The 7840-nt window shown below is 39.9% G+C and overlaps 1 pseudogene; it reads right to left on the reverse strand.

Moving 5' to 3' along the window:
- Window positions 1-7019: 7019 nt before the first annotated feature.
- On the reverse strand, window positions 7020-7611 carry LOC121451967 (annotated as a pseudogene).
- Window positions 7612-7840: the final 229 nt, after the last annotated feature.

Below are 7840 nucleotides of genomic sequence, written 5' to 3' on the forward strand. Positions count from 1 at the left end.
AATTCTGTTTTTCCATCCAATCTGAAAGCCTGTGTCTCTTTATAGGTGAGTTGAGTCCACTGATATTAAGTGATTGCTATCTCTTGTTAATTTAGTTTCCTCTGTTAGTGATGTTAACATGGGTGTTTTTCCCTTCTTTGGGATTTGCTGCTGTGAGATTATCTATTGTCTGTGTTTTTGTGAATGTACCCAATCACCAAAGAAGGACAAAACAAGATATTCCATGACAGAACCAGATTTAACCAATACCTAGCCACAAACCCAGCACTGCACAGAGTACTAGAAGGTCTCTGATTTTAACACAATCTTTCTTCTGAAAGACCACAGAGGAAAGAGTCAATGTATATCATCATCAACTAGAGAGAACAAAAACATGCTTTATTTTCTTTTTCCCTGTATTTATTCCTCTTAGTTTGCTAGCAATCCGTCTCTGACCTAGCACCTCTGTTCTGGTATTAGAAGAGCTTCTCACCATTTCTGCTAAGTGCAGTCTGCCAGCTTCTATACCATCATGCATAGTCAGCCACTTCTTCCTCTTTAGATCAAACCCAGACCCAGAAAAGGGGAATTGGGTAGAAGAAAGTCAGTGACTAGAAACTAGATTTAAAAAAAAAAAAACAAATAAAAATATACTCCCTAATGGACTTCTAAGTTGATATTTAGTGGCTCAGTTTCAGTGTCTCCAATAGATTGTTTTCCATGGGGCTGAAATCTCCAGACGTGGAAAGGTGATGGGGGCTTTGTATAAACTGTTACGTTGGAAAAGCTTCACAGGTCTGAGAGAACTCTGATGAAAATCCCACAAGTCCCTCCACACTCAGCTTTCTCCAACATCTCATTCATTCCAGACTCCATTTATCTACAAATCTCTAGGCAACCATTCATGAGGTGAGACCTGAGTCAATAAAAATGGTTTAGAAATCAAGGAAACCAGGCTTCAACTCGCAACTACTGCATTTATCATCTGAGAGAACATGGTGCAGGCACTAGTCAGAGGCTCAGAATCCTTACTTAAATAATTATGCAAATCAGTTACGCATGCATAATGAGTAATTTTAAAATGCTAACAACTTGCCTCTCCAGGCACAGTGCTCAGCCTAGTAGCGCTTACCACTTCTGGTGTCCTTATGAAAACAAACAAGCAAGTGTCAGCAGACAGGGTCACAACTGTACATATTTCTTGGCTTGGCCTCAGACCACATGTGCAACAGACTCTATTACATTAGCTCCAGCTCCAGACCCAGGTACTTATAGGCAAAATTTTCAGTGGGGTGAGATCACATGGATTTCAAGTTACTATTTTACGTCTTTCCCATATCCAGAACAAGATGTTTCTGCAAGCATGCTAATGTATTTCCATGGAAACCACTTAATCACTGGGGACTGATCTCACAAATACTGCAGTAGAATCTTAGTATTAATATTCTTGGGAAGAATTGACCAGAGGATTTGCATATGCATTTGCATATATCTATTTCCAATAACATCATACTCAGCTATAAACACATTCACGCACAACAAACTCACACATTCTTTTGATGACTTTCCCAGTGTTGTATTTATTGAGCTTAATTTTTTAAAAATATATTTTTATCATATTCCTCTGCCTCTACCAAAACCTCCTGGATCTTCCCCCACATCCCTACCTACCCAACTTCATGTCCCTTTCCTCTCTTAAAAAAGAACAAACAAACAAAAAGTCAAACAAATTAGCAAAATAAAAAGGTCCAAAAATACAAAAATAAAACAAACAAAGAAAGTAAAGTACAAAAAGATCAAGGAGTTCATTTTTCTTCTTTGACCACTACTTCTCAAGCCTGGGCTGAGGTTGATATACCAATTGCGGCTCACTGGAGAAAATTGATGTTTTGTTCATTCTCCCAAGAGGCATCAATTGCAAATTGCTTCTTAGCTGGGGTGGGACTCTGTCCACTCCCACCCCACCCCCTTCCAGCTGAGACTGTGTCTGGCTTGAACTTGTGCAGGCCTTGTTCATGTTGTCCCAGTGTCTGTGACCTCATGTGTACACCAGTCCTGGTGTGTGTGGGATGGGCTGCTTCCTTGGAATCACTCACCACCTTCAGCTCTTAAAATCTATTTTTTTCCATAAGTCCCTAAGCCTAGAGGAAAGGAGTTTGATAAATGTATCACATTTAGGGCCGAGAACTCCAGTCTCTCACTGTCTGCACAGTGTTCAGTTGTGGAACTTTATATTAATTACCATCTTCCCTTACAGCTTTTTCAGGGTGGATTTATTGCTGCTTAGGAAGCCATGCTATCACTGATACTGTAAACAACAGCAAGGCTTCCATTGTATCCAAATGTTGTGTGTATTCAAGGACAATAACAAGAGGGAGGTATGGACCCAGTGGTGAGTTAAAGGCAAAATTGGGCATGTAGTCATCATCAATAAAGAAGCTAAAGAAAGATGACAGGTTTGAGAGAAACCAGCTCTGGATGAGCCTGTAGTACCTGACATATACTAACGAAGATTCACACATACGAAGACACTTCTCTCATTCACCTCACCACTGTGAAGTACCCACTGAAGAAAATGTGATCTGAATCCTTGCTGAGACCTCCACTGAAGACAGTGTTCTAAGATGGATGCATGTCTGAAATCTCATGTTGTACCAACTTTATATATTTTCTGTTTTCTTATATATGCATATGTATACTTATGATGCTATTTAGTTTATAAATTAGGCCTAGTAAAAGATTAATAATAGCAACAGTAAAATAGAATAATTACAACGCTGTCATGTTCTAATATTGTGGGTATATAGACTCACAGAAAAAGTCAAGACAGATCTTTATAATTTGGCTAACAATTTATCACAGCTAATAAGAACCACAGAAAGTGACACTATGGGAAAAGGGGGTTCACTAGATGTGCATATATTGCTTATGTTCATCAGGCTACGAAAATAAAACAGATTTATCACTATTCTGTCTTTGGGGGAAAACTCCAAAACACTTTGAGGCAATTGAATAAATCATAGTACTCAAAAACATAAAAACTCTGGCAACAATCACACCTACTACACATTTGGAAAAGTGAATGCAAAACAATGACAAAAGCCCCAGAACTCAGACAGAGCATGTGAAAATAATAGAAAAAGATACTAAAGCAGCATGATACAATTTAATCAGATCAATTAAAAGTTTTGTCAGGGAGACAAAACTGTAAACTTAAAAATATGACCACAAAAGCTATTTAAAACAAGTTACAGACAAAAATGACTAAAATAATAATAGAGAGACATAGATCGCTAAAGTTCAATAATCTAATAATTAGACACACAAATGGAGTCCTGGAGTAAGAAAGGGGAAGACGAAATACATTAAAAGAAATTCAGTTTACCAAACACAATGAAGGCTGCAGAACATCACAAAGAAATCCAAGCAAAAACAGAAAAGCAAAATAAGAAACTTTATTAGTTTTCCAGACAAAATGACAAATATATAAAATGGTCCAGTGGTAAAGTGTAACATGATGTAACTAAGATACAACCTGGCTGTAGACTCATCTTTCTGTAAGCCAAATACAAAGGGTTAAATCACAGAAATAACTGAAAGTTATTATTACATAGATTTTCTCCATCTAGCACAATATCTGTCGAAAGTGGATTAAAATGTTAACCTTAAACAAATTAAAGCAGTAAAACCTTATCACCAGGAAATTTACACAAAGTAAGCATTAAGGAAAGTTCCTGAGAAATGATGCGTATTTTCAAAAAAGAAATGAAAAGTCTCTAAAATGAAACATGCTTATTCTGTCAAATATACTTTTCTCACTTAAAACCTTTGAAATGCAGTTGAACGCTAACCTGTGCTAGCACAGATTCCCCTACAGGAGGCATTGAGAGGGCCCTGTGCCAGACTTTACTGGATTGTCTCCCAGGTCATTACTAGTGGTGCCTCAGGTGGAATGTCTTTTCATGGTTGTTCCTGTAGAGAGGATTAACTTTTGTTTTTGCCTGAAATACGAAGAGGTGTTGATAGGCCTAGAAATGTGTCTGTGGCAGTTCATTTATCCCAAAATGCTAACAAGGAGGATCTGATCATCAAATGGAAGGTAGATCATCACACCTCTATAAACTTGCAATGCTTGAAATTTTCTTCAGGGTAGAAAATCAGTACAGGAAATTTAGATGGTACTGTGATATCTCAACTACCTGTGTGCCTTGGAAGGTCCCTCATGCAAAACACCATGGTATGATTTCTGTTCTGAGAAAATCTGACAGCAGTCTGCCTTAGGCATTAAGGAATGTGGCTACCCAGGGCTCCTCTGACTTCTCCCACTCCTTCCACCAGGATATTCCACTCTTATGTGCCTGTCTCTGTGACAGTTTGTTGAACAAAGTAGTGGAAGGGAGGGACTAAATCAGGAGAGTCATCAACAGCACAGTCAACACCATGTCTTCTAAAGTCACTTCCTTTTGCTACCTCCTTATAAAAAGTATTGCTCTGGCTGTGACCTTAGAGGAACTCTGAAGCAGAGACTGTGAATTCACAAAGCAGACCAAGAGGTGAGTGATCAACCAGCCAGCTGGGCACCCCACTTCTAAGGCCGTGGGTACCAGGGCAAAACCCCAGGACCCTCCCCCACCTGTCTCAACTTCACTAACCAGCCAGAAGGCAAGCTTCCTGCAGGTAGGCTTCCCCAAAACACCCCCATCAAATGGACACTAAGCTACAAGTCCTACTCTGCCCCCAAGCTCATTCATTCTCTGTGACCTCAGAGGAACTCTGAAGGACATGCTACTACTGCACAGATCAGACCAAGAAAGAGAAACTCTGAAGTACAGACCATGACTGCACAAAGTGAACCAAGAAAGCAGACCAAGAGAGAACTTAGTGGCTCCCTGAGACACAGACAGCAACTGCACAAAGCCGAACAAGAGCAGTTCCCTGAGACACAGATAGCAAACGCAAAAATTAGATCATGAAGCCAAAACACTGCTGGCACCAATTGGAGGAAGAATTCATTTAATGCAAAAACACATCCAACAACCTAAAAAGTAACATGGCAACACCAAAACCTAGTGGTTATACAATATAATATTCACTCATAAGAAGCAGAAGAAAATGTTCTTAAACATAACTTTATGAAGATGATAAAGACCCTTAATATGGAAATGAAAATTTCTTTTTTAAAAAAGAAGAAAAAGGCAAAAAAAATTGGAAGAAATCAATAAATCTCTTAAAGAAAACCAAGAAAAATAAAACCAAACAGGTGAAGCAAACAGTTTAAAAAGTTCAAGACTTAAAACTGAAATAGAAGCAATAAAGAGAACACAAACTGAGGAAATTCTGAAAATGCAAAATCTGGGTAAATGAACAGGAACTCCAGATGCAAGCATAATCAAAAGAATACAAAAGATGGAAGAGAGAATCTCAAATGTTGAGGAAATATATTTGTCAGTCAAAGAAAACATTAACTCCAACAAATTCTTAACTCAAAACATCCAGAAAATCTGAGACACCATGAAAAGACCAAACTTAAGAATTATAGGAATAGAAGGAAAAAAACTACAGCTCAAAGGCACAGAAAATGCATTCAATAAAATCGTAGAGGAAAACTTTCCCAACCTAAAGAAGAATATCCCTATGAAGATACAAGAATCTTACAGAACACCAAATAGATTAGACCCAAAAGAAAGTCCCTTTGCCATATAACAATGAAAACCCAAAACATACAGAATAAAGAAAGAACATTAAGAGCTTAAAAGGAAAAATGCCAAATAACATACAAAGGCAGACCTGTCAGAATTACACCTGATTTCTCAATGGAAACCCTAAAAACCAAAAGGTTCTGGACAGATGTGCTGCAGACACTAAGAGACCATGGATGTAAGCCCAGACTACTATAACCAGCAAAGATTTCAATCACCATTGATGGAGAAACCAAGATATTCCATGACAAGATCAGTTTTAAATAATACCTATTCACACACACACACACACACACACACACACACACACACACACAGCCTTACACAAAGTACTAGAAGGAAAACTCCAATCCAAGAAAAAAACCACAAAATCAATCAGCAGAGAAGGAGAAGGCACTTCATACTCATCACAGGAAAAATCCCTCACGATGAATCTCAATCCTGAATATCTATGCCCCCAATACAAGGGCACCCACATGTGAAAAAGAAACATTACTAAAGCTTAAATTGCACACCAAAACCCACACACTAATAGTAGGAGACTTCAACAGCCCACTCTCCCCAATGGACAGGTCAACAAGACAGGAACTAAATAGAGAAATAAGAGAACTAACAGATGGCATGACCCAAATGGACTTAACAGACATCTATAGAACATTCCAGCTAAACATGAAAGAATATACCTTCTTCTCAGCACCTCACGGAACTTTCTCTAATATTGACCGCATACCTCAGTAACAAAGCCAATCTCAGCAGATACAAAATATTTGGAATAACCTCATATATTTTATTATATCACCGTGGTTTAAAGTTAGAATTCAAAAACAACACTAATCACAGAAAGCCTACAAATTCATGGAAATTGAACAGTGCTCAATTTAATCACCCATGGGTCAAGGAAAAATTATTACAGGAACCATTGCCCTGAGGAGTTAGCAGAGAACTCCACTCACTCCTAACAATAATTAGAATTGTTCTATTGGCAGAGCCTATCCCACTCCCAATTATCTGTTAATAGAGAGCTAACTGTTAGCAGAACCCACCTCATATTCCAAACTATCTAGAGAACTAAGGTGTGTCAACTTGTTACTTCCTGGCCGAGGAATCGTGACCTGACCTTTCGTAACCTCCTGGCCTAAGTGACCAATATGAACCACGTGGCAAGAGCCCAGACCCCTGTGCCCCTCCCCCAAATTCCTTATCCTATATAAGCTGTAACCCTGACTCTAATAAACGAAGACTTTGACAAATCTGCCTGGCCTTCTTCCTCTCTGTTTCTGCCTCCTTTTCCACCACCTTCTGTTTCTGGGCAGCAATGAGAAGCTTCGTCTTCTTGCTTTCCAGCAACTCATAGTTCGTGCGGATTGCCTCGGGAATATTGGGCTTTGTCACTCATACAGCCTGGATAACAAGACCCGGGGCCATGGAAGTCAGGTCCTGTTGCAAAGCTAACTTGAGGTTTTCATCAATTTGATCAAACAGCTCGATGTAGACCTCCTGAAGCGTGTGCACACTGCAGAACTGGTTGAGCTCATGATGGATCTTTTGAAGATGAGGGCCTTGTCGTAGTCGGCAGTGTAGTTTTCTGCACTATGTCATACACTGCATTCGGGACCAGGAAGTTCACCACTTCAATTCTGTCAAAGTAGATCATCGCACCACCACTGGTCCCACATGGTACGTTCTTCACTTCCTCTGTTTGGAGAGTGGTCTGCACAGACTTACAGGATGTGATGAATGGGAGCATGAGATGGAAACCGGGGCCACTGGTGGAGGTCAGCAGGGCACCACCTCTGTAATACACTCCAATATGCCCCTCTTCTATCTTGTGCACAGCTGAGAAGAGAGATGCACAGAAGAAACTGCAAGCCACAGCCACAACTGCTCCCAACTGAGCCATCAGTGAACTGATATCCAGGCTGTCCCTCCAGGCGCTCCGTACATGTCTGAACCCCCCATGCAACCGCAGAAACCCCCATTGTCAGCCACATACAGAGAGTCCAGTTTGATCACATGCTCATTCAGTCCTGGTCCAGCTGGATTTGGTGAACTCCCATTAGAACTGGCACACTGTCTCAGTGGGTGAACCAACCCCTCATGGTCCAGACTTCCTTGCTCATCTTCTCCCTCCTTCTGCTCTTCAACTGGACCTTGGGAGCTCA

Source organism: Microtus oregoni, unplaced genomic scaffold (genome assembly GCF_018167655.1).
Source record: "Microtus oregoni isolate MIOR12 unplaced genomic scaffold, Mior012 000008F_ref0000371, whole genome shotgun sequence".
Lineage (NCBI taxonomy): Eukaryota > Metazoa > Chordata > Mammalia > Rodentia > Cricetidae > Microtus > Microtus oregoni.